Below are 25,666 nucleotides of genomic sequence, written 5' to 3'. Positions count from 1 at the left end.
TTTTGCCTAGCACTGATGGAAAAATTTTGCAAATAAATCTCTGGCATAATGATGTCTAGTATTACTCATGGAACTGATCTACCTCCCCCATTTAGTTTCCCATCTTACTGTGAAGGAATCATGAGCATGTGTAAAGCAATCGGACAGACAGGTAGGAACTCCCTTTCCTATGCTATATGTGTGTTCTTGTCAGTCAGATCAGTGCTTCCTTTCATATCTTAATTTAATGTTCTGGTGTCAGTAGCTTCAAGAGTAGGCAGGATGTCCATGAGCCATGCTGCTTTCTAGTCTGTCTTAATGTGGAGAGAGGATTGCCTTGACTGCAGGCAAGCAGGGAGCAAGGCTGCATGAAGCAAAGGGTGTTTACTATTGGACTGGTAATGGAGGGGAACAGTAGAGCCACAGGAGATTTATGAGAGTGGAAAACAGATTGATCAGAAGGAAGCAGAGACAAAGAATAGTGCTGCTTGTTGTCCAGCCCAAGCAAGGATTGAATGATCCCCCCAAACACTAGCGGGAATCAAGTGTGATGGGTCTCCCTAGAAAATGTTCCTGACTGAGTAGGGAAAAATCCTGCTGGCTGTCAGGAAGACTGTCCAGACTGCAGCTAGGGAAGCAGATTGAGTCTCTGAGCCCTTTCACTGAGTGAAAGGAGAGTCATAACCTGTTTCCAGCTAATCCTTCCTCATGCTTTGATTTCCACGCGCTGACTCAGCCCATAGGATCTTCCTACTCCATTCTTTTGAATACTGAGGCTGATAATAAATAGTTGCTGACAAGGATCGTGTCAGCTATTCTCCTCTCAAGCAGCTCATTGTTATGGGATGCCAGGAATGCCAAAAAGCATAAATAGGTTCAAAAAGGACAAATCCAGAGAAAAAAACCAAAGAAAACCAAGCAAGCAACCAAGCAAAAAAAAGCAATAACCCCCCCCAAAAAAAGAACCCAAAAAATAAAATAAAAAAGTCATAAGAATGAGTGAGAAAAATATTACTTCTTATGTTTTATTTCTTACACTTTTTTCATCCCTAAGGGTGTGTTACTGTCTGGAATCAGACTCTGAATGGCTTAAGGAGAAACACTTGCTATAACCCACTATGGATTTTATTATATGAAACATATTTATTATAATGAGCAGAAAATAGTGAATATGATCTTAAACTGCAAAGATGACCCTAGGAGAAAAGAAGGAGAGCTCATTTTTCAATACCTGGAATAGATAAAACAACTTTAATTTTATGACGATGGTTCTTTGCAAATTTAGGGCTGAAAATCTTTGGTAAAGAGATAAAAAAGTGTTGAATATTTCTTATAAGTAATACAGCGGTAATACAGGTAGTGAAAAAATAAAAGGCTAACCTAATTTTAACAGTTATAATTTCTATTGCCTTTTTAAAAAATAAATAATTCAGGAAGAGTTCTTTTAAATTCCTAAAATTCTCCAGGGTAATGTTTTTGTTCAGAATGATCTGTAGCTATTTAACAGTTAAAACAGAATACCTGCTCGGAGAAGTAAATTACTTTAGAATTATGTGGAGAAAGGTCAAAAATGGGAGAAAATTATTTATAATCAGAAAGAAGGAGAATGGAGTCCTACAAGCTAAAACTAGTGTGTAAGCACGTCACTATGTCGCTATACTTTGCGTCACAATGTATAAAAATAAAAAGTGGATTTTTTTTTTCTTTTTCCTTGGAAACCAATCTTGGTGCTTTCTGTTATGTCTAAAATTCTTTGACTTAGTGTGTCTACCTTTTTTTTTTTCTTTTTCCAGTGCATCTGTTCAGCAGGCTCTAGGAGACACCAGTCAAACACCTAGCTAGCCTTTTGCATGGTAGTAAGTTAATTAACTTGAAAGCAAATTCTAAAACACCAAAAGGAACAGACTGAAAGATATTTCAGGTCATTCTAAGAGTGAATGACAAGATTTTGTTTCCAGTTGAAATTTGTTCATAAGTACTGTATACTCTATGTGCTGGCTGTCTCAGGCATTACTGAGAATTATTAATTTCACATCAGCTGTTCCAGGCTTGATTTTCACAGATATTTTGCCAGTTGACTGCTGCCTCATAATCCTTGCCTTTCCAGACGGAAATAAAGTAATTACTGGCTAAATTTCCCTCAGTGGGCTGCAGACATGAAACTCCCAATAAGTGTTCAGTGCTAACAGGAAAATTACCCCTTTAGTGCTGCAAATAATTTTAATATTCCTTCTTTATTTATCATAATATTCGCTCATATTTTTTAAAGTAAGATTGAACACTTGATTCCATCTTTTCTTTTCTGAATAATAACAGAGCCCTTAGAAAAGCAACTCTATACTGTAAGAAAAAGATTCAGTAAGAGCTCACAAGGACTCCATTATCAGGAGACACTTGCAAAAGCCATTTGTGTGACGTGGAAACCTGAATGAGTTTTGCCACCTGAGAATTGTGGGTTACTGTGCATACACTTTGAGTGTTTTCATTAGTTTTATAAAAATAGCTGGTTTTATGATTTTGAATGGCAATGACCAAAAAAAGAATTCATTCTTGTGTAAAAGAAAATTTTATTGAGCATGAAAACCACTGAAAATAAAAGTAACTTGGTATGGTTAACCACTGGCTTGCCAGTGCATCTGGTAAAGCTAGTCATAAAGGCATAAATCTCCCTGAAGGGTGACAGGGAATTCAGATTAGGTTTTCTGGCTCCACTACTACCCCTAGATACTATTTTGTCAGTGAAGTTCCTCTGACAAACTAAATCAGACTACAGCATGGGATTGAGCACTGGCATGGCATCATCTGTAGTGTTTACCTTTGAGCTTGCCCTGGCATGAGTTTGAACAGGTCATCTGATATTCTTCCAGACCGTCCCCAAGGCACGATTCTGGGGGCAGCATATGCTGAGGAGAGTTTTCAGTAAGAATCTGGGATGCAACCACGCTGTCTGAGGGAGGGAGGTGGTGTGTACATTTCTGTGGAGGAAAGCTGGTCATGCCTCGGGGTCTCAGGGCCTGAGGAGGCAGCCACAGGCTCTGGAGCTGGGTGCTGTCACAACAGTCAGTGACAAAGTTTGCTCCTTCAAAGAGTCACACAATTTTTTTTTTTTTTTTTTAAGTCTATCTGAGATGGCAGGTATCATTTGTATAAGACTTTGTTGTTTTGCTCATTGGTACTTAACTTGGAATGTGTGAGAATTGGGTTCAATAACCTCATCAGCTCAGCGTATCCAAAACCAATAACTCTTTAATGTAAAAATACAGTAGCTGTTCTTGAAGCGAGGAGTGGAATCTAGGTCTGCCCACTCCCAGATGAGTGCTGTAGGCACTAGGCCACAGAGTCATGTTCCCTCTTGCACTCTCTCTTACATCTTCCTTGGATATATTGCATTCTTTCCTCTGCTGACATAGGGTTTCAACAGGAGCAGCCCCCTCCTTTCCCAGCTGCGTGGCTTGTGGTTTATGCAGTCTCCTGGGAGAAGAGAGCTGTGCCTCTTTATCTTTTCATATGGAGGATATTGACTGAGTCTCAAATACTTCAGCCTCTAAGGTATATACAGAAAGGGAGGTGATGGTACAACCAATACCCTTCTTTAGGAAGAGGGCATATGCTGTCACTGTGTGGGACCCAGCAAAGTCCCTGCACACTTGTGTGGTGGAACAGAGCAACTGCTGCTCTCGGGGTGTCTGTCAGACCATGGCTGCACTCTCATGCCTCCTTCTCACATGGGGCAGTTTCTGGGTGCTTCTCCCAGGGAACTTTCCAGACAGCCAGTTGTTAACATCACCGATGGCTGGAAGGTGAATATGGATTTCTGAGGCTGAGGTTTGGATCTGTGCCACATCTGCCCAGGCTCTGCCAGGAGACTTATGACTTGCTGGGTGATTATAGCCCCTCCTCTTTAGGAGGTGGAGAAACATCTTCACACCCTGGCAAGTTGTTCTCGTTGCAGTTGCGCACATTTTTATAAATTTGCCTGTTGCCTTTTTTTGGTTTTGGTTTTGTTTGGGTTTTGGTTTTTTTCTTATGTTGTGCTCTTACGAAGGCACTGTTTAACCCAAGAAGCTTCTAATATCAGATATCTCCTCCTTGCACAGATGCGTGCAGACAAGGATTAATTCTGTCCTTAAGTCTGGTCTACTTAAACAGATTCTGATCTGTAAGTATCTCACTGTAAGACATATTTCAAGGCCTTTGAATCCAGCCCACCGATTTCAACACGGTCAGCTGAGATTAACTGGTTTAGATTGTAATTTCTTCTCAGATTTCTAGATTTATTTTATATAGTCAGGGGGTAAGAAATATCAGCTAATCCTCTTTTTATTTGATATTTATTTTATATTATTTATTCTGTGAAACAAAGCCTTTGGGCTTTCTGTTTAAAATTAACAGAATTCTGCTACCTGATGGGTTTTCAGGGATTAACATGAAATTAGTAAGTAACAATTCAGTGGTTGGAAGGGGTTCCTGTAAAAAAAAATGTTTCTCACAGAAAATATCATTTAATTGGTCACAGTTAGCTAAGTGCCCTGGCATTGAATGGGAACTGAAAGTGAATTGACCTCTTGCCCAATCAATTTTCCCTCTGGAGAATGACTTAAAGACAATGTTGATGAAGTGCAGAAAGATTACACTTATGTAATCTCTTACAATGAGATCTTTCAGTGCAGCATGTCACAATATAATTGCAGTAGAAACCTATATATTCTGAATAAAACCTAAAATTTTTATACTTCATTGTGTGTGCTGACGTATGTAACTTAATACCTAACATGTGAATTTTAAATGCACACTGGGTATCTATAGTACCTCCTGAGTATATATTTAAAGAGGTTTTCACACTTAAAAGCTGATGTAATTACTTCCAGTTAATATACTTGCAATTATAAATACTCTACATTAGTTTGTTTGTTTTATTTAGGAACCATGCATACACAGACACATATATTCCTGTCCTGAATTTCTGTATGCTTTTAATGGTCACAGCACCCATCAGCTTGATAATGATAATTTTGGGCATGCTTACTGGAGTGCCAAACCTCATTCTGGTAAAAGACAGGAATATGACTCCTCTTTATGTTTTGGAAAACCTGACTCTGAACATAGAATCTGTGGTCAAAATTACAAGATGCCGGAATACTTCTTTCCCATTACTATGGATTTCTCTTAAAAGTACTGTGAGGAAAATACCCTGATCTTCTGTACCAATGATTCAGGACAGCACTTCACTGTGTTTTAAGACACAATGCTTTGACTTAACAACAAAGTACAAAATACTTACTCCTTCTTTGCAGTATTTCCGCGCCCTCTTTGTTCTGTCCCTTTCACATGATTTTTAATCTGTAAAAACCATGCGATGAACCTCATAAAATCATTCAGCAAGGCAAAGAAAGGCCCATCACAAATGGCAAATTGTTGAAGAGACTGTCTTACCATGAAAACATTGAACCTGGAAGAATATTTGGCAAAAAGCACCCAGATATTAATTCCTAAGTATGCAGACCATTTTTGCTAAGTGACATTTATTTCTGAGTTACACTGAAATTTATCTTTGTATTATTCATGTGTTCATGTCCTTTATATGAGGTCAGAGTTCTGTGACTCTTCCTGACTGAAGTCTGTTTACTGGTTCAAGTATGCAGTCCTCAAGTAGACAGATTCAAAATAAAATACTGGTGTTAAACTATGTTTTAATTCAGCTCCAGTGAAGTTGAACCAAAGTAAGCTGTTTGTGTATTCTTTAAAGGAAAACTGGAAGCAGTGTTGGCACTTAAGTGAATACTGCCTTAGTGTCCCACCAAAACGTGTTTCATTATAAACCTTCCAATTACCTCCAAAAAAGATAACTATAGCAAGAGTGGTGTCAGAATTAAATTTCTGTGTACTTATAGATCTTTAGGATGTCATCAACTTTCTTGGTCAGTCATCTTAATTTAACCTGTCCGCTTTCTTTTATTCCTGATGTGTTTAACATATATTGAAAATTAGTTTCCTGGGTTTTTTTGTTTTTTTTTTTTTTGTGAAAATTAGTAAAGAAAAAATCCAGACTGAGTTTTTGAGAAATGCTTTAATCACATTAAAGTTGATAACACTGTTGTTTTGGTTTTTTTCTCTAGATTTCTCTGGTTTGCTCTGGCTAACTATTCTCTATCTTGCAGTCAAGAGAATGTCTGGAGTAGAAATATTATTTGCTTAAAATGTCACATGTAGGATAAAATACCTTGCTAAAGCAATCTGGTTTTCAGTCCTTACTGTGTGCTATTGAGAATCCTACTATGGAAATTACTGGAATGCATTATATAGTTGCCATACTTCATCTTCCCCGGGAAATTCAACTTTACTAAATATATCACACTCAGGATGAGGTTTTAAAGAGACCTCAATCCAGCCTTGAATCTTCATCTGTATTTTTAGATAAGTTGCAAAACTCATTTGCAAACACAATCTATTTAAACAGGACATGCAAATGTGGTAGGTAGATTCTTGACTTTTTAGTTGGTTGCATAAACCTGTTTGTCTTGACAGGTCTAAATTCATATGTACACTCACTAAAGAGAACCGTTTAAAAGCTTATTTTAAGAGCATGGGCCTAAAAGTGATAGCACATTTGTTTTATGACTATCATGGTGCTAAAAAATTATTATTTTTCTACAGTTGAAATTAATAAATACATACAATAGGAAAAACATTTATTTCAACTGTAAAAATTGACTTTACTATTGGTCAAGGCCTGTCAATCAAATTGACTTATTATGCACTTGAAACTCATTAGCAGTAGAATACTGTAGTTGTACATTTCAAATGACTGATGACTAGAACTGTGTGAAATTGCTGCTGAATTTGTCAATTACTGTGTGAAATGTTCATTGTAAAGATAGATTTTCACTCAAAAATCATGGCTTTAAAATAATCTCTAACAGTCCAAGGTTACCTCTTATGATTATGGTATGTCCCTCTTTTGCCCGTTCTCTTTTTTTCTGTTCCTTCTCCTCTGAAGTCCCAATGGGACTTCTTTGTGTGGCAAGACGAAGGAATAAATTGATTTGCTGGGGACATTGTGGAACAGCAAAAATCAACTGCTTTTATATTTGGGTGCTTGGAAGGCTAACTGGACCAGTGGATCAATCCTGGTACACATTTTACTGATAAATGACCTTATGGAGTAGAAATCAGAACTGTGAACGTCACTAATGCAGAAGGAGCAGCTGCAAAAGAGCTTGTACCTTTGTTCTGCAACAGCCTTCTTGTTCTTTCTGGTCAGGATGAGTGGAGAAGGAATTGAACTTTTTACTGAGCTAATGATTAATACAAATTCCAGTGTTTGCCATATTGCCCACTTCACAATTAATTAAATTTCCTTGGAGACAAATTAGAGAATCATTGTACATCTTGGCCACAGACAGTTTTGTGTGGCCAAAACAGTAACAGTTCCTGTAATTTGTCTATGATATAATGAAATTAAGTGATTTAAATAAATTAAAAATGGACTGGATTCAGCTTCCAGTAATTACAAGTCACTGCAGGACTGATACAGCAGAAAATAGCCTATGTGGCTGCTAGCCCAAGCAAGCTCGATGGGACTCTTACTTTTGTCTAGCAGGGATGAGCTCTGGCAGCTGAGGAAGCTATTTTCCATCTAGTAGGTGTAACACTCTGGGAATTGGGGACACAGTAGTTATCTTCTGAGGAAACATTCTGAAATGCACAGTTGATAACACATAAAGGATGTAGAGGCATATTCTTGGGAAATTTTCTCAATAGATTTCCATCCTTACATATAGCCAGTTATTTCTTTCCTTACACTGGTGTGCATGATTTGGGAAACGGTTGTAAAGTCATTGCTGAAAGACATCTGTTTCCAGACAGTAGCAAAAAGAAGAATGGTCTCACTCCTTAAAAATAATCTTCTAGTTTGAAGAGGTGGAATCTGAGTGTACCAGAAATGTTTCAATGTATTGAATCCTCCTCCCCCACACACCCATCTGGTAAGCAAGTGTAGTGGTTTGGTCCAAAATACTCATTACTGTTTATCTGCTGTGAGATAAGAATTAGGAGAAATGCAAAACAGGCACCAAACTTGAAAGAATATAAAGAAGTTTATTAACAGACCTAAAAGAGGAAAAAAAATTATACCACCTTCAGAACTCTCCTCCTCCCCCCACCTTCCTCCCTTCTCCCACTGACAATGTGAAAAGACAACCCTTTAGATGTTCAGTCTGTTTACCACTTCCATAATAACCTTGTTCAGTCCATTTAGAAAGAGAAGTCTCTTCTTGCTCATGCTATGAAAACATTATCACAACGAGACAGCCGCCCACTTCCAAATATCGTTCAGTCCATTTAGGAAGAGGAGTCTCTCTGCCTGCGTGTGAGTCCTTTCCCCCGACTTGCAGCTTTTCCCGCAACTGCTTTCGAGGGTCCACTCTTGAAGTTTTTTGGGGTACAATTTTAAGGTTGAGCCGTTCAGAAACAAAAACAGAGGCCCTTCTCCTTCCCTGGGAGCAAAGGGTCTTCATCATCTTCATCTTTAGGACTATCTCTGGGAGCATCTCTAGGAACTGAGGTTTTCTCCTTTCCCGTTTGGAGCAAAAGTCCTCATCTGGTTCATCTCTCCCTGTCCAAACTTCTCATGAAATTACAGCTGCGTCAGCATCTGCCTATCTCAGCGCAGGTGCTTCTGCTCACGAGTTGAACACTCCACCTCCCATATCTTCATGAAATTACAACAGGATACTCTGATATATCATAGCTTCACAACAGAATATCAGCTTTAAGCATCTCCTCTCTCTCTTCCTTCAGGTTTTCAGCTCTTCACAGCAATAAAAGGGTTACTCTAACCTCGGCCTTGCAGCTTTGCAGCTGGAATGTTGAATGTTTCTTATCGCAGTGGAGAGGGGGAAGAGCCGAGCCGCTCCGGCTGCCCATGGCAAGGCAGTGGGGGGGGGTTCCATGGCTGGAACAGGTCCATGGCTTCAGGATGGCCGTGGCCCGGCCCGGCCTGGCCCAAGCAGGGCCTGGCCGGGCCCGCTGGCCCCCACACGGGGCCCGCAGCCACCTGTGCCAGCGCCGGAAACGAGAGAGAGCTTGGGGGGGAGTTTGTCTATTCTTAAATGTGGATCACAGAGGTGGTCACAACTTTAAGTGGCTAAGAGAATTGTCCATATTCAAACTGGCCAGCTGATAGGTTCTATCAGTTCCCAGAGGAAACTGTAAGCACCCCTTAGCAAGGACGTCCCTTCCGGGACTGTGCTTGCTAACCTATGATAGCAAGCAACTCTACTTTTCATATACACTATAATCCTATAATATAAAATACCATACTATAAAATACTATAGCTTGCACGTAAATGCTTTAGGGTGAGAACTAGAAATTTACTGGCAGTGAATTTGTACTCTTATTTTGATTGCAAATCTTTTTTGCCACAATACTGATCCTAAGGAAGCCAAAAGTATTAACAGATTCAGAAAGGACACATTTATTCCAGATAAGCACTCTGAAGGACTTGTAAATACGTTGTGCATACTCAGGTCTAACTCAGCAAACCACTGGTTTCCAGAGGATGAGTGGTACCATAGATAGAAGTTATCTCAGAGTTGGCTCATTTCTTTTCCTGAGCATCCCTAAATCATTGCCAGAGACAAGATGCTGCCAGGGTGACCACTCTATCAGGCACAACATGAAAGTTCTGCTGACACCAGGCTCACTGTTATTGTCTTGTTAATAGTCACAAAGATGGACTACTTTACCACTGTAAAAATTATAGTGATGTCGGCTTTAGTATGAGATAGTTATTACTTATTCTGTAGGATTATTCTAACCTGAGTTTCTGTTTAAACTAGTTGTCTAGGAATATTCCTTCTTCTGAAACAGAAAAACCTCAACAAAAACCAACCCACAAAAATGAGAGAAGGAGTTTTGTCTAGAATTCTTTTCACATAGGTCTCAAAACTACATCACGTGTAATGAATGTAGTGTAGCCAAGGAAAAATACTGTAATAGAGAAAATGAAATTGTCATTATCTCGTAAATTATACTGATATTTCTCACTTTGTAGTTATGTCTATTTTAACTAGCATGCTTTAGAATAGAAGATACATCAGTGAATTCTCTTTCATATTTCATGATACAGTTTGTTTTTAACAGTTGTGGAAAGGGACAGAAAGATTCAGAAAGCTTTGCAGCACACCTCAGCTGAGTTTTAGTTGGATACTGCTGCCACACCAATTTTTAAGTGACACACAGGATGAAACCAAGCAAAATGTTGGCATGCATAGCTATTTACCTCAGCCACAGCAACACTACTCTGCAGTGGAAAGAGAAACTGTAGAGTTTCACAAGGTTCCCAATTAAACTCTGAGGTACAGCTATATTTTATATATATTACAACAGTATAAACCAGTGCTACACCCAAAGACTTAGCTGGTTGAAAATATAAGCACTCAGGCTATTTTATTTTGGGATTATGGGCTTGACTTAAGCACATGTGTACAAACCCATGCACTGTGAATTTGGTGAATCACAATGATATCCCCTTCACTGACAGTAAACACAACTGCTCAAGGTTTTAAGGCAAGGAACGGAGGGAACTGAGCTACTGGAAGCCAGCCCCAGTCCCAGCCAGGACAAAGATCTCGGGGTTTTGGTGCTGCTGCCTTGTTGCCCTCTTTTTGCTTTGCCTTCAGTGATGGCACTCCAGGCCGATCTCCTCTGCAGTAGCTGTGCTTGCTCCTGGCCAGGGCAATTAGGCACTCAGGAGAATTCTCTTTTTGGAGGGCAAGGGTTACCCAGCAGCCATGCCAGGACACCCGCCTGGCATTGAACTGGTGTCAGGGACCTTCCTGATACATCTGTGCTGCGTTTAGAAGGGAGTCAGTGGTCAGAACCTTCCATCCTCGGTGTGCCTGGTAGCCGAGTGCGGCTCCAGACATGCCCAAACAGGCTGCTCATGGGCTGCCTGCAGGCTGGCCCTAGGCAACCTGACAGGCAACAGTGTGCATGGGAGAGTACATGCGAGTCAGCTGCTCGGGTGCACTCCTGAGACTGCTTTCTAGCAGCAGTGAAGAAACAGCTAATGTAGGCAATTATAACAGGAGCAGATCTTCACCTCTCTGAAATGAAAAAAAGACTCGAAGCAAATCTCAGATCTGAAGACTGACCTCTCGTTTCAGACTCTAGTAGGATGCCTTCCTACCTGCAAAGGATAATCACAACTAGCCAGAGAGAAAAGGTCTGACTGTGATGTTTAATGCTCTACAGGGTCTGGTAGCCTCTAAAACTGGAAAAAAGAGTAAAAAGAAGTAATTTTTTTCTTTGAAATGAAAACTTCTAGCCCAGACCTGAAAAACCAGAACTAATATTTTATACTGAAATACTCTCATGAGGTGACCGCAAGCTGATTAAAAAAAAGCAAACCAACCCCCCCCAAACACAATTCCCCAACATATGTATAATACATACATATTTGCCAATGTTTAGTGTGATTTTCAATGTAGTTCCACTTAACTTGCTCTCAGTGCTTTAAAGCAGTGAATCAAAAGTATTTCATCTCACTGAGAGAGTTCTTAACAAAAGAAAGAATAAGGAAATTAAAAAGTGTAACTCTAGGAAAAACACAGACATTACTTGTTACCTGTGCAAGAACCACAAGGGCCTACAAACAAGTACAAATGGCAGCTTTTTGAATATAAAAGGTAATAAGCAATAATCAGTATCTTATAGCATGATAGCCAAAGGCAGTGACATTTGAACAGCATGTCTTCTCTAAGCTTAGATAGCTTGGTAGTGCATATCTGCAAGTGCTTAGCCATGTTAACATAAACCCTCATTAGACAGGATTAGGCAAGAAACAGTGACAAACAGGGCGGACACTAACCCTCTGAGGAACCAATTCAGGCACTACACACTAATTATCCTTTTAAATTACTTTAAGATTCAGGGAATGAATATCAGTGTATGTGTATATGACTACATGGGGAATTGTGTTTTACATACTACAACATGTTTGTATTTTGCAACAGTTTTAAAGTTATTTCTCCCCCATAATCCATTGTTGAAACCTAAAAGTGTTTATTATTAAGAATTCTAGGGTAATGATTAAATAAATTATGATATTTAGATGTTTTACCTTGCTCAAGAGAAAACATCCAGGAACTACCTCCTGTAAGTGGTAGTAGTAGTGTAACTGCTTTTTGAAAAAGCAGTTTTGGAAGAGTAATAGCACCAAGTTCAAATAATGTGAAGTTCAGTAGTTTTCAGTGTAGACTCCATTACCAGAAATCCCGAGTAAGGATGACTTAAAGAAAAGAGAGAAAAAATTGCTGACTCAGTGAATTGTATTTTGACTTTTGTTTCTTGATTCCATACTTTCTTTTCAGGTGTTGAATTTGTTATTTGTAGTTATTGTAGTTATTTATTGTTGCTGTAGTTATTTGTTGTTACTGTAGTTATTTGTAGAATTTGCCTCTAATATTTTTCTGCAAAGTAGAATTAACCCTCCTACAGTTAGAAGGGTTAGTAAAAGGGTTAGAAGGGTTAGAAGTAGCCCTCCTAAACTAAACCTCCTACAGTTCTCAAGCTATATTGCTGTCATGAAGGCAATCTATCATAACAAACCACAATCGTATTCTGGGTCTATCGTGTTGATTAGCTGATGTTTCTTTTTAGCAAATAAATAGAAAGACTTCAATTATACTGGTGCTAAATGTCTCATACAAATTGTATTAAAGGAATGTGATTCAAAGAAGAGTGATAGAAAAGTGATAAAGTGATAGGTGTTATAAATTAGTGAATTCTTCTATATACTTGACAAAACCTAATTTTTACATTCATTGGCTTTTTATCTTTCCCTTTTACCATCAACTTTTTTTCTTAGAAATAATCTAAGTGCATAAGGTTATTTTGTGAATGTCATTTCATGAATGTAATTTCATCACAAGTGTTAACAAAACATTTTAAATGTAAACTTTGGCAGAAAAAGTTCATAGGGTCTTTGCTTTTAAGCATTTTTCTTTGGAACAATACATTTTATTGTGGTCTTATTTGACCCCTTTGAACAGTAAAAAATAGTGCATCAGAAAAGCTTTCACATGTAAAACTAAAGTTAAGCAATTAGCAGTAATATTACTACTAATATCACTTTTTTATCATATAACAATGGAAACCCTTCAAAGTGCTTGCAGATCCATAAGTTTGATCTTCATTTTTTGTTACTAATTCTCATAAGTCAAATTTTCAAAGAAAGCTTATTTTGGTTAATAAATATCAGCGACACTATTTTTGCATGCTATTTAACTAATTTCATGAATGCAATTTCAGTGTGGATCTGCCTGTCTGACAAAGAATTTATCAGAATTGCACAAAAAAATCTTGTACATTCATTTCTGACTCCATTAACACAGAATGAAATTCTAATCTGCTTACTTCTGAGATCAACATTTTTTCAGATTTATCTTCTACAAAATTCATGCCATAAGCTGAAAGAAAAAGAATTAAGAGAAGGTTCTTTCTTTCAAAATCTGTTATTTCAGTCAGCAAATGAATTTTAAAAATTTGTCTTTCCTACTCTTTCTGTATTAAGTAATGAATTTGACTTCATGGATCAGAAATTCAACAGAAATAAAATAGCAGCAAGATGTAGAGAGAACCCAGATGTACACAGAGAAACAGAACCTCTTTTACTTCAGCCCAGTAGCTAGGAGGTCAAAGGCATTTATTAGTACTGATTGTAGTAGGCATGGCCCTTAGTCTAGCATCTGTAGGAATATTATGCATGACCATATCTGTGGGAGTGAAGAGAATCAGGATTAAAACATGTATGGAAAGGTGGTTGAAAATGAAAGAAGAAAAATGCAAGAATGCCCTTTGGTAGAATCCATTATCCTAAACCCCAGTCTTGGGAACATGAGGACACCCTTGGCATAAACATTTGTGTTGAGGTCAAGTGGGATTAGAAGAATATATTTTTGGATGCCTGGGGCTATTTCACAAAAAGAAAATATTAATTAAAAAAACAAGCTAGAGATTTTACTTGCCCTCCAACTACATTTTCTTTTAATACATTCTTTAGCTTTTTTACAGTCAGTGGACTTGATTTTGATCTCACTTGTATTGGTTTTAATCAGAATAAGTCAGTATAAACCAGCACATTGTTCTGATATCAAATCAACCTAAACAAGAGGAGAGTCTTAAAGTGTGTTGCTTCATTGCAGATGGCTAAAACAAGGTTGCACTTGCATTTAGTGTAAATTAGGATTTAATAGCACTAATCTGCCATGTGAAAAAGAAGCTGCTTGTAGGGTTGAGTTTCATAAAGGGGCTTGGTTCAGATTCAGAGCTGAAGCCTCTGGATCCCTGGGAGTGTTTGTAGCATGGAGGTCACCTCCAGAGCTCATGTGAGGCTTCAGGACAGGTTAACCATGGCAGGTGGGCATGTGCTAAACCTTAAGAATTTACTTTCTGGAGGACTTCTTCCCAGTTTGAAGCTAAGGATATACAAAGGTTTTTGTGAATCAAGCCTGCAGTGTTCAGTTAGAAACTCTGCTGAAGACAATGGCAACCTTTGATTTCATCACAGTCTGTCTAAATTAGGAAAAGATGTTGCTTATCTGACCTGACCTTTTCCTAATCTACATACAATAACAGTTACACACTTTCTCTCAGATGAGTTGGTCAAGATCAGTTAAACACCTGGCCTCAGCTGTGTTGCCACAGGATTTGTTATTTTCAATTTCTCAGTTCCAAGATATGCTGCTGTATGTTTGTGCTGGCTACTTAGGGGAGGCTTTAAAGAGCCACAGCAGCTAAAACAACAGATCCTCAGGACTTGTAGGTTCCAGAGTGAACAGAAAAACATTAAGCTGCTGTGGGAGTTGAAATGGGATAGATCAAGGAATCAACATGTTGCTTGCTAAAGAGGGAGAAGAAAAGATGAGAACAAGAATACCTTGACCAGAGACTTGTATTTTTTTGCTTATCAAAGTTGAAAAAAGTATATTTCTATGCAAATGTAAAAGAATAATTTATTGCTTTTTACAGCGTGATGTCAAAACATAAGGAGTGTTTACTGCTGTACTGCTAAACATAATTTTGGCCCATACCCTGCAAAAATGTGCTTCCATTTTGTACCTGCTTAAAGCAACAGCATCCAATCTTTCCACCTGTTTAAGGATTTGCCTTTTATTTCATAGTGATTATAGGAAATCATAGGAAAACATATTCTTTTAACATTTTGTAGATTGTGACGACTTATTTTAATGGTAAAGTATAATGGTGCATCATTAGTTGATGAAGGGACTGCTTCAGGAGAGACAATGAAAGAAAAGAAAAGATTTGAGTGCATTCTTATACTACTTCCATTAAACAGGTTTGAACTAAATTCAACTTGAGTATCATTAGTTGAAAAAAGCTCATATTTTCAAGCTAGAGAAAGTATAGTGCATTAAATGGATTAGTTGATCATTATTTAGAAACCAAATTGCTCAATAAACACTTCATTTTCCTAACAGAACTGATATTCAACTTGGCAATTTGTATAAACAATATGTATGTTCTTAATGTATATGTTTATCTAAAATAGTAAACATAAGCAACCTTTTGCTTATCATATAATGGCCCTAAAGGCATTATGGGTTAACAGTGATTTAATCCCCTTATGCATGCATAATATGACAAGCTTTGCATAAATGATAATAAATAATTGGTATATATAAATAATTCATCATTTATTTTTGCAGTAGAAATAGAATTCGTGGACATATTTTAAACAAAGGGAATAGCAAACATGATCTCAATCAGAAAAGGGGTTAAATCACATTACACAAAACAATGTTTCAAATAATCAAGACTCATGCATGCAACATATATTTTTATTTCTTTCATGCTAGCATATTATATTGCCAACTTGTTCTCAAGTATGGAACAATACATATTTAGCACTATCATAAAATAATGGAAGAAATAAATGCTATATTGGGCATTTAATCCAAAACAAGAGGGAATAACATGTCAGAAAAAATAAATGCATGTACTGTGTTCTCTAGAAAATAGGACATTTTGGTAGATTTTATTTCTTACCCTGAAATCAATTCTGCTGTTTTGGGGGGGATTCCTCTAGCCTTTCCAGTGCAACTATTAGCTGATAAAATTCTAAAATGTAATTTCTTATTTAACAGCATTTCTGTGATTACACAATAAATTGCTAATCAGGTGAATTTTTTCATGACATAATATCCTAAAAAAGGAAAAAAGAATACAGTGTTACTCTAAATAGGGAACAGTTTTAATAGTTAAGAATCATTAAGGTTTCAAGATTCAATGAGTATAGCAGCAAATTGACTCTAAGAAGGTAGTGGCATCCTTATTCAGCAAGGCAGTCAAATATGCACTTAAGTTAAGCACATGCATCAATCTCATTGACTTTACATTATTCTCTCCAGAGTATATTTCTTTTCATTAGGAAGACACTGGCTCTTAACTTCCATCAAACTGCCGACTCAACTTGCTTCAATAAGTCCCTGTGAAGCTTCTCAAAGTCTTCTCTAATTTTGACCAATATAAAGAGCACTGGCATTTGCAAATGTTGGCATGTCATTTCTTAACCCTTTCTTACTGAAAATTGTGTTTGTAGATATATATATATATATATATATATGTAAGGTAGGAGTGATCACAGTATATAAGGAGATTAAAAATCCTGCAACAAATGAAAGCCCCCCAATTACTGTGCTTGCTTTTCCCACTGATAACAAATACAGTTGGTTAAGGAACTATGAGATACCTAGCTATTAATGCATTACTCTCAACCAAAAAAAGCCATTATACCAAGATTCTGACTTTTAACTATTTTCCAACCAAAAGCAGAACCTGACCTCTCACCTCATGACTGCTTAAATATCATATAGAAGCAATGTTATAGCTATTATGAAAGTGCAAGTTAATATGTTTCTATTATTTCTTGTAAAGCAGAGAATTGGGATGTGTGCAAATTCGCCTTTGTTACTATCATGTCATGGCCACTCAGTTGTTTCATTATACATTATTCATTACTTTTCATTATTTTCAACCAATTTCCTGATATTAATTCATAAATCCCAGAAGTTTCCCTACTTCCCATTTAAAATTAGATAAGAACTCTTGATACTATCTGATATAGTCACAAATTTAAATAAAATATTGCCTTTTTTTGTTTTTGTTTTGCTAGCAGCTCACCTAGAATTTAAATGTTTTGGTTTATTATTTTTCTTGGACCTCTCTTCTGACACTGCAGCATCTGACTATGCCCTAAAAGGCATAAGACTTAAAAAGCTTCTTGCTTAAATCCAACATATTGAGTCTCAACATTCCTTCTCATTTGCCATCTGACCCCAGAGCCATCCAAAATTCATAGGTTTGTTTTTTCTTATGAGTTCAGCTGCCTTCACATCGAGCTGCTTCTCCCTGGGCCCTGCAAGAACTGCCTCTTCTCTGGGGATTCCCCAGCAGTTTAGGCACTCAGGTAATGTTGGAGAGTTTTCAGGCTCATATTTCCTCCACCTACTACACCCAGAAGTTGTTCCAGATGTTTTCTGGAACATGTAATGATTTGGCCCACTGCAAATGGGCACAAACACAACAAATAGAAATCAGTGCCTGTCATGCAGCAGCTCCACGATCAGAGCATACACACAGGATGTAGGACACCTGTGTTTCATTTCTTCCTTCTCTTGGGGATTGTCTGCACCAAAGCCTATGATTTATGTGCAGAAGCCATGGTTTTGATTCTTTGTGCTGCATACCACGGGGTGTGGGATAATAGATTATTTAGGGAACCAGAAATAGCAAAATCACAATTCTGAGGCAAAATAATTTTAGACTTGGCTTCCAAACTATTCCAAGTTTCACCCTTCATACGAAACAGAGATTGGATCAGGGGGTGTGACCTGCTCATGTTGTCATGCTTTGCAGCCTGTCTGTGCCTGTGCAATCACCTGAGCATTGAAAAATGGAAGATCATATCCCTTCATTTCCAGGAAAGAACTGGGATCATATCCTGTACCTCCTGTTGTGTGGAACAAACATTAATGAGAAATCTTCTTTTTCCTGACATTTTACAGAGATCAGTTCTCTAAGACAGGCGACCAGTGGACCAAATGGGCCAATGCCATTGCGTTAAATGTTCCGGGCAGGGTGAGTCAGGGAGTGCAGGCTGTAGAACCAAAGCAATGAAGGTTTTTATGGGTGCAGCTCCACAGCAGTTTGAAACTTAAAAAATATGCCTGCTCCTCCTTCCATCGTCTAGGCCTTTCCTTCTGGTGAGCCGCCTTTCCTTCTGGTCAGCTCTCCAACATGGTAGAAAATACACATTTTTTCCTTTCCTTGGGGCATTAGTTCTCTGCCAGACAGGGAGATCAATGAGCTCAATAGTTGCTCAAACATCGTAGTGCAAAGGATGGCGCAGCAAGATGTGTACAAGCAAGCAGAGGAGAAAGAATGGTGAGCTAGGTGTTAGATCAACCCAGCAAGTATTCCTTAGCTTCACCCTGAGGTCAAGGCACAACCTGCTCTCAGTGTCTCCTCTTGGCAAAGGGAAGGAGTTACTTGCCAGCAGGCTGACTTTCTGGGACTCCCATGGCAGGCATTTCCATTGAGCTGAGGGCTCTGTGTTCTAGTGAGCAGCCAGGAAACTAGGTTTGGGAGCATTACAACACCAATAGTGCTATAAAGTTCAGACTGTTGTAGGATCTGCCCTGTAATATGAGAAACTGTTTTGATAAGGCAGGATGATGACTCCACATATAAAGAAATTATTTAGTTTTCCTGTAACTTCTATAATGCTCATTTTTTCTTTTATTTTTTTGCATAGAAGTCCAGTTCTTAAGCATCTTAAAAAGAGGGTGTTGCTTCCATTAAAATAAAAGAGAAATTGAAGAATATCAGAAACTTTCCTTGGAATTTATTTAATCCTGATATACCTCAAATTTGCAAGAGCAATGTTTTACTTTTCAAAAAAGAAAATTAATTTTAACTTGAAATCTGTGTAATTTTATTCAATGCAGTTATCTATATCAAAAGTTATCTACCTAAACAACATTCTATTAATTATCTCTATATGTTAACTTTCAATATAATTGATAGTAACTGCAAAAAATCTTTGCTTTCCCTGAACATCTTTGCTCTAAGAAGAAGAAAATAAGTAAGGAACATTTTAAATAAGGTCATTAAAATTATATGCAAAGAGAAAAACCTGAGTAAACATCTAATTTAAGTTGAATGTTCTCTTACATTGATCACTTCTTAAGTGTTTTATTTCCTTGGGGTATGCTGAATAACAAATACCCAAGCCTTGCAACAATAAGAAAGAGCACACATGCAGGTTAGCATTTGGCCTCCACAGTGGATTTTCCCCTCAAGTATTATTTCTGTCTTAGCCATTTAAAAGAACCAATGCAATCATGGACGCCACTTACAACCTACACAGTGGAAATTAGAGCCTTTTAGGGAAAAGATATTTGGCTGATAAAAACCTAGCTCCTTAAACTTTGGTGTGACATAATATTTCTTTTGGCAAGGGGTCACTGGTGCTCAGCATACATCATCACTAACTTATTAGATCTTGAGGCAATTAGCTGAAAACAAACAGAAGAGACAAGCCCTGTATTGAGCTATAGAAACCAGAAGAAAATAGCCCATGGCACTCCATTATTCCAGAGCTTCATCAAAGGCTATGCACTGGCTGCAGTTTAAAGAAAGGAGAGTATTGTTTTCATGTAACATCTATACAGTATTGGGAATTTACCTTGTTATTTTTCTACTGCTTCAAGTTACATACAAACTTGTCTTGTTATAATAGGGCAGAGGAAAGAACTTCTCAGTTTCTACCTAAAACAGTATATGCAATGTGTTGCTTGATTAGCTAAGGATTAAAAATCCAATTAGATCCTCCCTTTTCATGGGAAATCACATGAGATTTTTGAGAAATATTACTAAAAACCACAGCGTAATGTGATTGACTATGAAAACATGCAACAAAGGAAGAACTGATATCTAAGAAACCCAGGGAATCGTCTAAGCAAACTGACCTTTACCATTTGCAATGTAAATATGTATTTCCGAATTCCAGAAATTAGGTGAGAGATATATTTTACTAGTTTCAATTAGAAATAACATATTTTTTTCCCTACAGGAAAAGATAGCCACTTAGGAGAAAATACATATTACTGTAAGCGTGAATCAAGCAAAATTTATCATTAGGCTAAAAGTAATTTTGTGGGTTTTTTCAGTAATGTGCTACACAAAGTGTTAAATATGGTGCTAAATAACAGAATGTGGCTTCCCTTGTATATAGTAAATAAGAATTATGACACAAAAAAATTGTGATTCTTATTTAAAAAAAACACTTTTTACTAAATGAAAACTTAGTTCATCGTTTTCAGAAAAGGAAAGTGATTGTTAGAGGTACGTGGCTGTATTTGCCACTTGTTTCTTTTCTGGCTATTTAATGAACACTCTTCTGTGTATGCCAATTGAACTATGCTAGAACCTTGCATACTACTAGTTTACTTTAAGCACAGCAAATCTCTAACTTAATTTGCATTTTAAGAAGCTACATGTTTTAAGTTATAGTTTTATAATACTTTGTGGAAATTTCCAGGAAATCTTTTATTTAGAGCACTGAAAGTATTTTAAATATGAAGAATGCTAATATTACCTTTCTTACATGCTTTTTTTTTTCTCTCTTCCCCACCCAAAATCAAAACAAAGCAAGCCACTCCAAGGACATAAACTGAGATTCTCGATGATATGAAGACTTTCTTTGTATCATTGTTGAATTCTGAACTTAGAGTAAAAAAAATCTATCTCTGAAGGCTTGTAACATGATGGTATAGGGCATAGGATGAGCAGCAATGCCATCATTTTACCCTTTCCCCACCTTCCCCACTTTCCTCTAGCTCAATGATCAAATGGTTTGTAGACTACCTTGCTCCAGGTGTAAGGCGTACCTCAAAGCATTCTGCACTCTCTTGGCTTCTGGATCCAGCCTGTGAGGCAATTAACAGCTGCTGTTCTTAATTATGCTGAAAAGCTACAAAGAGATTAAAAGTAGGCAGAACAGTGAAGGCCATCACAGAGGTATTTATTTCAGGATGCCTCATCCGTATTTCAGTTCTGAGACAAGAGTGAGGCTGTAAATACCTGTCCATATTCTGTATTAAAAGAAAAAGCCAATTCCTTTTTCATATGGGAATGTAGAGAGAGGTCTAATTGGAAAAAAAACATGTTGCTGAACACAGAATATGACTTTTAGCCTTCTTTGTAATTAATGTTTGTAGAAATTGCAGTGCTTAAAATAAAGTTGAAGAGGAAGAAACATCTGTGAGAACTATTAGCACATATTTATTTTAAAAGCCAATTTTGTTATTTGCAGTCTTCCCTGAAAAACACTAACATTGACTTAGCTTTTTCCCATAGTCATGTCTCCTTTCCTATTGCTTATTTACTATTGCAGGTCTATATCTTTCATCTCTTCAAAGTCACTGGAGTGATTTAGAATAGTCTTATTAATTTCATGTGAATGGTCTACGGAATGCTAGGATTTGGTCAAATTCTTTCCCACAAGAGGTTTCAATTTGTTCATCATTCCCTCCTGGTATCTGGTTTCAAGACATGATGTGCAGAATTACCTTTAGTATCAGTTCTGCAGATACAATACATTAGCAGAGAAAATTAGACACAATTCCTTTTAGATCTGATGTGCTGCCGTTGTCCTTAAGTTGTCAGGGTGTCGAATTAATGGCAACTGGAGAAGGTTGCCATGACTTAAGGGATCACTGTAAAAGGAAAAACAATCCTTTATATCTTTTCTGAGAGAAAGGAAGGCAGCTGTTACAGATTGTTGTGTTGTGAAGTCCCCCCCACCTTTTTACTTTGTTATGCTAGCAGAGGAGATGTATATATGCATGTATATATACATACATACATATATATATAAAATTCCTTCTGTAAAATTAAAACAAAGTGCACGTATGTGGTAACTTTAACTTAAAAAGCAGAAAATATATCATTTTAAGCTTGATGAAATAAAGTTTTTTATGATGTCTAACTTTAAAAAAAAAGCCGTTCTTCCCCCAAACAACCTGAAAATATAGCTTATCAGTTTCTACTAAAACTAAGTTAAAACCATGCATCCAATCATTATAAAATCTCAAAAATATAAGTGTAAAAGTAGTGTCAATTGCTTCTTGTGAAAAAACCTCAAATCACACATGCTATGCTTTTTTTGTATTGTTATTAATTATATTTTCTCTGTTCATGATTATTTTCTTATTTATTTATTTAAATTTTGGAAAGTTTTGGAAATTTGGTGTTTTTTCCTTGGAATTTAGAATTGTAAGTAGGCATGATATTTTAATTTCTGCAGGATAATTGCATTCTTAGAAACGCAATTTGGAAATGACATCCATACAGACACTAGAATTTCATAAATGATTCTTGAAAGGCTGTCCAAGTGGTCAAAGGCTTTCTGTGGGCACAACAAGGGATCTTTGCATAGACTCTGATTGAGCTGGATAAGAAATTTGTGTCAGAAGTCCTGGATGTATGCTTGTAAAAACTCAGTGGTTTGAAAACTCTTCAGTGGGTAGAAAGACAGTAAATCATATTAAAGCCCTTAGATGGAGAAAGCTAAAATGTGCAGGTCATCTCTCAGGTTGGACTTAAACAGCCCGGTCTCAGTCTACATAGCCACCAGTTCATTTGGGTAAGTTTGTGTGTCATCTTTTAAAAATGTTTTTAACAACGCAAATTTGGTGAAAGAGCATATTCACTTTATAGTGTGTATCTATCATGAAGTATGGATGCAATTAAAAGAAATTAATATGTACATACAAACAAACAAAAAAATCTACAGTGGCATTATGTAAACAATAGTAGTTCTACGCTCCTCTCACAACACTTCACATACTTTACCTCTGAGAAAGCCTCAGTAATTACACAGGCTTTTCAATATATCCAGATCTGAATCTTTAGTCTATGTACTACTGTATATCCACCAGAAGCTAAAGGCCCTAAAAATCTTCCACCTGAGTCCCAAAGTAAGGGTCCTTAAGGGCTCTCTGGTTAAGCAGCCAAGCTGAGGTGATTTGCTGAGTCAAAGTCACATATTAAGTAGGACTTTATGAAAAGTATAAGTCACAGAAATAGTATTTTATAAATCAAAACAAAACTGTCAAATTTCACCCAAAATGTAAAGTATATTTTAGAAGTTCAGATGTAATGTACTCCACATGTGATATATAGCTGATTAAATAGCCTACTATAATCTGATTTAACAGACGTTTCAAAGGAGTGCATGTCTGTACCTGAGGTATTTTGGAGTGAAATTGCCATGTTTGCATTAATGACTGAGAAAAGCTACCCCCAAAACAAGATTGGCAATGTTGTGATCTCATGCAATCGAAATAAAATGATTCACAGCCTCTGCTGTTAATTTCATGTCAGAAACATGACTCTCAGATTTCCTACCTTTTACAATGAAGCCATAAACTGTCTTTCATGAAAAAGAAAATATTAGTTCTAATCCTTCATCAAACTTCTTCCTCATACCAAGCAGTCAAACTTAGAGGTACATTGCTTCCCAAATCCTCGTTAGGGGCTAGATGTTGCAAAAGCCGGCTGATAACCACAGACACTTTGTGAAAAATCCATCACCCTTACCAGTTCAAAGCACCTGCTGTTGAACGTACTGTTTTTCTCATACCTCATGCCAGCTCTACAAAATAAAGACAAAAAGTCAAGAATATGGGAAGGTTTTGAGTGTCAAAATCCAAAAATTGCAGCCCAAAAATCCTACATGAGGTAGGTGACTGCCTAGCTCAATAAGAACCTCTATTCATAAACTGCTTTTCATTCCAAAGCAAAAGCTTCCCTGAGCCTCCTCTTCTGTATTGTGTAATAGGGTTATATTTACCCTGAGGAACTTACTTCTAGAAATTAAGCAGACAACACCTTAATCACCTCAAGCATAATTGAAATTATAGAGGAAAATCTGAAAATTAAAAATAAACTAACAACATTAGGGTATTCACAGAAGAAAAAAGCAGTTTCGAAAGCTGTCTTTCTTTTATACGCCATTGAACCCCTACCGGCTGTATCAGTCAGGAAGGAAGTGTGAGATTTTACTGTGTTTTACATGATTTAGAGAGAAAAGGCTCACTCTTGCACTCTCTGAAGAAACTTCTCATGCATTGATTATAGGGTAGTACAAACCAGAGAATTCACATTTCCTGTAGAAAAAATAGACATGAATGCCAGATCTATGGAATCAGAAGCCTGCAGGTAAGATGAGGCATCACTCCAACAGTATAATAAGAGCACAGACAGCCATAACTCCATGTTTTGGTCTCTGCTCCTGGAATTACATCCATTTTGCGTGTTAGCTCTATTCTGATGACTGATGTAAGACAATGTAATTAAAAACTGTATCTAAACCAAAGATTTGGGTGCTGACTGAGACATTTAAGCTTAAAGTCTTCTAGACTGATTTTAACCTTTTCTCTGAGCAAGATCTTTTGCTGATAAGAAGTTATGTAAAAATTCATTGCAAATACTGGTCATCTTTTGGGGAAAAAAGTTTACTTAATTCTTGGGAAAAGCAAATGTAAATACCAGTCTTTAGGAGGAAGGCTATAAATGAAAGGTAATACTTGAGAACAAAATTTGTATGACCAAGCTCCAGAAATACTAGAGCTTCAATCAGATTTCCACTCATGAACTGATTATCCTTTAGTTTCAACTAACTTTCTGCTTAACATGGGCTTCTGTCTTTGCCAAACCCTGTTTCCACAGACACACTAGTGGAAAAACGCAGCCCTACCTCTGGGTTCAGAGTCTGCTGTGGATATCAGGCTCCAAAAATTTAGGCTTTCCTATTAATTTATTTATTATTTATGGAATTGGAATCTTAGCCAAATGATCAAGTTTTTAAAGCTGAAAATAATTAGGAAGGACATCTTTTGAAAGGACTGAATCACAAAAAACAAATAATCATATGAAACCTTCTGATAACATTTCACTAGACTCTGAAATGGCAGTGTCAGAGCTAAGGAAAGAAGGAACCAGAGGTTATGAAAACAACGGTAAAGTGAGGATGAAAGCAGCTAGAAAAATAATAAAACATGTATAACTGTTGAAAGAAAGGAGAATTTAATTGAAACAAATACAGAAGCAAGGAAAAACAGAACACTGGTAAAGGAATTGAAAGGATACAAGGAGAAAAGAATATTTATCTGTGAAGAAGAGATCTTTCAGATCTAATGCAAAAATAATCTTTTAATAATTATGTGAACAATAGGGAAGTCCTAGGAGTCTGTAAGAAAATGAACAAAGGCAGGAAAGGGTAAACAAGAAAAATGGGGTAAATACAGTCATGTTAACCTGACATCAGTCCTGAGGAAAACAATGGGATGACTGGTATGAGACTCGATTAATAATGAAAGGAGGGAAATATAATTAATGCCAATCAATGTGGTTTTATGGAAAATAGATCTTGTCAAACTAATTTGATATTTTTGTGAGATTACAAGTTGGGTTGATAAGGTAATAATGTTGATACAATATACTTAGACTTCTACAGAACGTTTGATTTCATGCTACAGAATGCATTCGTGCCATGGTTTTATCCCAGCCAGCAAATCAGCAGCACACAGCTGCTCA

This window comes from Corvus moneduloides, chromosome 1 (genome assembly GCF_009650955.1).
Source record: "Corvus moneduloides isolate bCorMon1 chromosome 1, bCorMon1.pri, whole genome shotgun sequence".
Classification (NCBI taxonomy): domain Eukaryota; kingdom Metazoa; phylum Chordata; class Aves; order Passeriformes; family Corvidae; genus Corvus; species Corvus moneduloides.
This window is presented reverse-complemented; position numbering follows the sequence as displayed.